The sequence below is a fragment of the Phalaenopsis equestris genome, unplaced genomic scaffold, assembly GCF_001263595.1.
Source record: "Phalaenopsis equestris unplaced genomic scaffold, ASM126359v1 Scaffold000673, whole genome shotgun sequence".
Taxonomy (NCBI): Eukaryota; Viridiplantae; Streptophyta; class Magnoliopsida; order Asparagales; family Orchidaceae; genus Phalaenopsis; species Phalaenopsis equestris.
Genome location: NW_018165113.1, coordinates 82,610 through 89,873, shown reverse-complemented (window position 1 = coordinate 89,873; position 7,264 = coordinate 82,610).

Here is a 7,264-nt window from a genome sequence, read left to right as displayed (position 1 = left end):
CCATCTCTAGTCTTCTAGGATAGTCAAAAGAAAAGTCCTATGACAAGATCTTAAGTATTAAGAAGAAAGAAAGACCTCACCAAAATTGAGTTTAACAAACAACAGTGTATCTCATGTAATAACAGTCTCAAATAAATATAATAAGTTTCCATTCATGAGAAATATTTCAAACATGTAACTTCATCAAAAATCCTCTTGCACTCCTTGAAAACAAGACATGATAATCAACCAAAAATAGGGCACTCGGTAACAAGAACAGCAATGTACCTCATTTGGGGAAAAAAAAAAAACAAATCATCCTTAGGCCTTCTTCTTTATGAATGAATTGCAACATTTGAGTACTTAGAATGCGATTAGCTGTAAAGAAGGCACCTATAAAATATTTTAAGGCACAAGGAATGGAATGGAGAGTTCATTGTCACATAATTCAGAATGCAAGTTCAGAGTTTCCTTAAGAGAGAAATTAAACTTCTCTCTTCCTTTGCTTTCCTCCATAATCATAAATAGATGAAGCATAAAAAATCCAAAAGGGAAAACAAAATTTTGTGCAAGACAAAAGAAAAATGCAAGGAGTCTCTATTTTACTTATACGTATCAGAGAAGATGACAAGAAGACGGGGGCCTTTAGCTTCAAAACAGCGGAAGTCGTGAGGGCTACGACTGCACTCGGGAGTTAGAAAGGCAAGGGGAAGGTTGGAGGTTCGGTTCAGATGAAGGAAGCTAGGTGCGTGAAAGGATCAGGGGGCCTTCATGCAACTCTTTGAAGGTAAAATAAGCAATGGTTTCAGGCACAAAGGACAATAGGGAGCTAGAGCAGAGGCATTGTCACGATCGAGTATAGAAGAGGAAGGGGATTTAGCTGAGTAAGTGCTTAGGGAGAAGGAGCTTGAGGAGCCGAGAACTTACCACAACAAGAAACTCGGATGTGAGGCAGCATTTGATTGTGTGAGTTGAAGCAGACGAAGGCTTCAGGTGCAAAGGAAGAAGAATTTTCGGGCAGAGGGCAGGGAGAAGCTCGGACATGCGATCGAGCCATGAGGGACAAAGAGAAGGGGTGTGCCTGTAGGCTGTAGGCTAGTGTTTTTTTTTTTTTTTAATTAAAGAGTTCTCTCTTTTTTTTTTCAAATCCCCCCTTTTTATAATAATATGTTTAATATTTAAAAGCCGTAATATGCACGCTTTAATCCGTACATCGATATGGGTGCCCTTGTTAAGTAAATTTGACATTCCGGACGCACACGTGCGGTCCATTTTGTCATTCCGGGTCATCTGCAAAAATTTGCCCACGAACGAGTCAATTTAAGTCTGATTCACGTGCGCCCATTTAATTGAATCATTACAAAAATCATAATAATTTTCTTGACATGACAATGTGAATTAGTAAATCATGCAAAGTTAGTTAGTAATACTAAAATGTAAAAGCAAAAAAAAAAAAGAAAAAGTACAAAACTAGTTTTTATGACTTGCCAGTAATGCCTATTTTAATGGCTTGACTTCACACTTCAAATTTTCAATATTTTATCCTTCTACACTATGAGGTGAAAGTCAATATCATTAATAGGTAATAAAGAAACATTACACCCCTTTATTCCTATCCAAGTGAGAAGATTGTAACAATGGCTAACATGCTAGTGAAAGAGGTTGTGCAAAAAGTCCTTAAAATCAAATGACCTTACACCAACAAAAAATCATAGTTCCTAAGGTAATCATATTTTTAACCCAAGGGATTATAAGGTTGATAGAGAAAGACTTCATAAATCACACTTTCTCTTAAGATTCTCAATCTCAAAAGAGTTTCCCTCTAAAAAAAGGTTTTCTCTTATAAATATTCAAGTTCTATTTAAGTCTTACATAATTTTTCATACGCAAAGTTTGAATGTCTATAATAATTGCAATAGTTGAAAAATCTTAAGATACTTAAATGAATATAACACTAAAATATTGTATAGTATGATCCTTAAAAGTTGATTTGTATATATAATCCCTTAATTTGAAGATCTTTTATAAAATATGATGTATATATTATAATATAATTAGTTTAAAATTCAAATTTATCTATTTTAAAATTCAAATTTATCTATTTGAAGAAGTTCCTTAAGTGGTTTAACCATTTGAATTGTATCATTAGTTTAAATTTGAAACCTTTCTTAATTAAACATAAAGTTTTCTATTTTGAAAATTATCATGATGTGAATAGTACATTAAACTTTATTTTGATTAATATCGATAATGCATGCTAGAAAATTTGCGGCGGTAGAATAATGTATTATCATCTTAGCATTGCACGAGAATTCAATACACACTCAGATTAAAAAAAAACAACCAGTAGTTACACTAGAAGTTTTTACGTGGAAACCCCATAAATGGAAAAATCTGCACGGCCTAACCCAACTCAAGGAATCCACTATAAACTAGATATTATATGTACAGTCCCTCATCCTTCAGGCGGGAAAGGGTTGAACACTCTTCGAAGTTACAACGTCGGTGCACGAGTAAACTTATTGTAAGAAGTGGGCGGCGACGGATGGCGATTGGTGGAGGCCAATAGGTGGTGGTCGACGGCAGTCGACGGTGGTCGACAATAGTTGACAGTTATTGATGGCGGTCGATAGTGGTCGACGGTGACTGTAGTGATGGACTTCAGCTCCTCAAAACGTCAAGCTCTTCTTCAGGTTTCAGGCTCTTCTCCTTAAGCCTTAAGTTCTCCCCCCTCATGAGTGTAGTGGAGCTCGATATATAGTGTTTTGGATGATATTAATGTTGGAATATGAACCATTTTGATCATATGGTCTGGAGAGCTTCTTTCAATTAGACGGTGTTAGATAGACATTTGAGTGCCTTAACAATATCATAATTGAGCAATCTTGAGCTCGTTGGATTCTTCTTACTGAGACGCTCTATTCGACTATAAACTCCCCAGATTCAATATCAGTTTGAATCTACAAATGTGTCCGGAAAACTTACAAGAGTGGTTTAATAACTTGATTTAAGCATGATTTGAGTCGGATTGGACTAAGTTTAATATCATTGGGTTTATCTCATCAAGCAGGTTAGTTTGATTATAAGTTTGCTAAAATCAAGCTCTGGATGACGCTTAATTGAACTTTAAATATTTCTTATTCAAAAGATTGCCTTGAGATTCGTGTTTTGTCTCGAGTTTGCACCAGATGATGCAAATTTGTTGATGGTGTATCAATAGACACGCGCACACGCACACAAAAATTCTAGACACTTGTAGTTTTAGCTAATATACTTACTCTCTAGTTTAATTTTTTGAATTTTTCATATTCTTTGAAATTTTTGTGTACACGAGCTGGACTTAAAATATTTTGTGTTGTACTTTAAATTGCCTCTTTTCCATTTTATAATTTTATCATTAATATTCACACTTACCCAAATTATAGGCTATGATGCCTACAACGGCATCCCTGATTGTAGAAACTTCTATAGAAATTGATTTTGTAATTTTCTAACAACAATAAGGATTTATAGGCAACTCAAAGAAAAGTGTAATTAATTGACAAAGTATGCACAAGTGGTTCTTTTTTTTTTAATTCATTTAGCATAACAAAAGATGTACATTTAATTGCTTTATATATTCATTTTTTTCTATAGATTATATGCATTCAACTATATTATGTTTGGTCATTCAATTCTAATGTGCTATAGTAGATGTATTACAGTTATGATTTATCGTGTTATAGTTACTTTGTTTGTATCTTGTTGTGTAAAAGTTGTACTTTATAACATTGTAACATTTTTTATTGTATTTTGTTATATCAAAGATATAATCTAATATGTTCTAACATGTTTGAACCTTATTTAAATATTATTCAAATTTTATTTGAATATTTCTCGAACATTCAAATGCTATTGAAATCTTGCTAAAACTTATCTCTAATATGTTTGGAGCTTACTATGACCATTTTCAAAACCTATTTAAACATTTTTTAAGCTTTCCTTGAATTGGTTGGAAGCATAGTTAAATTTTATTCAAACCAATTTTCTTTAACTCAAACTTTAAAATACAATCCACATCATACATGAAGGGTAATTTTACTTGAGATTTACCCTTAAAAGGGAAAAACAAGAATATTTTAGGGCAATTTCACTTTATATGCTTAACTTAAGAAATTTTCTTACTTTTAAATTTCTTTCACAATTATACCTAAAATTTCAATTCATATAATGTAGCCCTATATAATATTCGTGAACATTTTGTTGAAACAAAAAGCATCAAATTTATTTAGATTTGAAACATTGTTTGAATGGTGCATGAAGATTGCACTCATGCGAGTTTGGTGTGTATGAAGAAGAGAAGTTCATGCACTACTCTAGCAAGGCAACAACATGATAAAAAAACACTTAAGAAGAAGAGTTCATGAATGATTGAATCAGATCTAATGGCATGTGAATGAGTAGGAGAGTTCATGACAGTAGAATTAAGATGGACGAGATCTAGAATCATGTCAATGAGAAAGCGAGTTCCTGATGGCTGGGATTAGCTTAGTCGAGATCTAACAATTTTTTTAAGAGAGTAGAGATGGTGACAAAATTTTGTTGTGCGAATGAGAAGAGGAGTGGAGCAACATGATATGATAGAGTGTGAAGGAGAAGGGGAGTTGGGAAAAAATCCTTAGCATAAACTTCAAATTAATGTTCAAATCATGCTCGAATTAGATTTGAATATTGGCTCAAACAAAGTCAAAATTTGGGTTCAAATCCGTTTGAATTCAAACATGTTTTAACCAATTTAATATGCCCCAATTTAAAAAAAAGGTGCATAAATATAAGAAATTATAAGTCAATTGAGGTATGATATATTCTTTAGATATAATTCTAAAAAATATATTCATCATCCGACACGAATCTCGATATATATATATATATATTGATACGTCATCAAAAATTTTCATTATCCGACATGAGCATGACAGGGATCTTGGAGCGATCTTTTGAGCAAGAGAGGTTCAAAATTTAATTAAAAGTCATCTAGAGCTTTAATTTCAACAAACTTATAGTCAAACTAGTTGGCTCGATAAAGATGTACCCCATGGTACCAAAATTGATACAATCCAAACAAAAGTCTAAACCCGGTCAAGCCTTAAAACCACTTTTTGAAGCTTTTCTAACATATTTGAAAGGGAAAACAGATGAAAATTCTGGTGAGAATCTAATCGAATTGAGCATCTTGATAAGACAAATTCAACGAGCTTAAGATCGCTCACTTATGACATCTTTATGAAACTCAAATGTCCATCAAGCATCATTTGATCGAGAGAATCTCTCAGGGTTGTACAATCAGAGTGATTTGGATTACTACATTAATTGCAATCATAATTTCAGAAATAAAGCCTTACCCCCTCTTGAGAGGGGACTGAGCACTCTAAACCTGAAGAAGACTGAAACTTAGAGAAGGAGGTGATGTCTAGCATCACTTTTGCACCAACGATCCGACAAACACTTCCACTTTTATAGCCATCCTCTATCAACGAATACCGCTCACCGGTCGCTGTCGATCACCATCTGTCACTGCCCACTCGTTGCGATGAAGCACCGTAAGAAACAACCTACAAGGCTATGCATCATCAGAGACGTCGTGCCGACCCCTGAAGATGGTGCATTTAAGCCCCAACTATTACTTTCTATAACAATCCTCTCTACCACAGGACAACATGCTCATTTGTGCGCCAATGTTGTAGCTCGAGAGACTATTTAACTCTTTCCTGCCTATGGGATAAGGAGTTAAATTTGTAATCAATAATTTATAGCAAAAACAGCAATGAAAAGTAATAATAATAACACAATTAATTCAATAATATAGTTTTAAATATTTTCAGATGATTAAATTGGTCTCGCTTAAAAATAAGAAGGCAACTGAAACATCATCAATAAATTTCCATCAACTGGCATGAATCACAAGGCATGGGCAGAACTCAGAGAGATCCTTTGAGCAAGAAATATTCAAATGTTGAATAAAAGTCATCCAAAGCTCCGATTTCAACAATTATAGCCAAACCGACCAGCTCAACAAGATGGACTCAATGGTAGCAAAATTTAAACAATCTGCATCAAATAAAGCCCCCATTAAGCCATTAAAATACATTCGGAAGATTTTCGGACATATTTAAAAGGTTAAACGGATGATGAATCTAGTGAGCTTATAATCTAATCGAGCATCCCGACAAGACAAATTCAATGAGCCCAAGAACGCTAAATTTTAACATTATCAAGACACTCAAATATTTAGCAAACGTCATCCGATTGAGGGAATCTATCCGGGACATTTAATCAAAGTGATTAAGATTTTTTCATTAAGTACATACGAAATTTTATAAATAAAGTCCTACTGCCTATTTAAGAGGGAATTGAGACTTGAATTCTGAAGAGGAGTAAAGCTCAGAGAAGGAACCAACATCTAACTTTACTTCTACACCGACGATCCGACGAAAGCCTCTTGTTCCTATAGCCCCAACTACCGTTGACCACCACTCATCGCAACCACCGATTACCATCGATCGTCGCCCCATTCCTTGTGACAAAGCACGATACGAAACAACCTATAAAGCAGTGCATCTTCATTGATGTTGCACCGATCCTGAAGATTGTGCATTGAAGCTTTGACTTTTACTCTCTGCAGCGATCCTTCGTACTACGCTGCGACAAGTTCATTTACACATCGATGTTGTAGCTTGGGAGACTGTGTAAGTCTTTCCCATATGTGAGATAAGAGATTATATCTACAATCACCAATTTATGATGGATTTCTTCAACTAGACTAGGCTCGTGGGCTTTTCACTTTTGGGATTTTTCACTTAAAAATTGTTTGGTATTTTTGTCTATCATTTATATTATCTGAGTGTGTGTTGGGTTCTTGAGCAACACAAAGACATTACGCAAACACTCTACTGCTGTGATATATATACATATACATAGATACATACATACATGCATGCATACATACATACATGGACAAAACTAACAGAGGCAAGGGGTATAGAGTTTTATTTATTTATTATTCATAACATATTGCTTAAATTATTCCATGTTTAAATTTATTTATAATAATAATAATAATAATAATAATTATTATTATTATTATTATTATTATTATTATTTTGTAAACATAACACAAAATTTTACATTATAATGAAAGTTTAAGAAGCTTTTAAAATAATGAGGTGCTTTTTTTTCACTTGTTGGCTCTCTCTTTCTTTTAATATTTATTTATTTATTTTTAAAAGAATGGCAGGATTATACACCA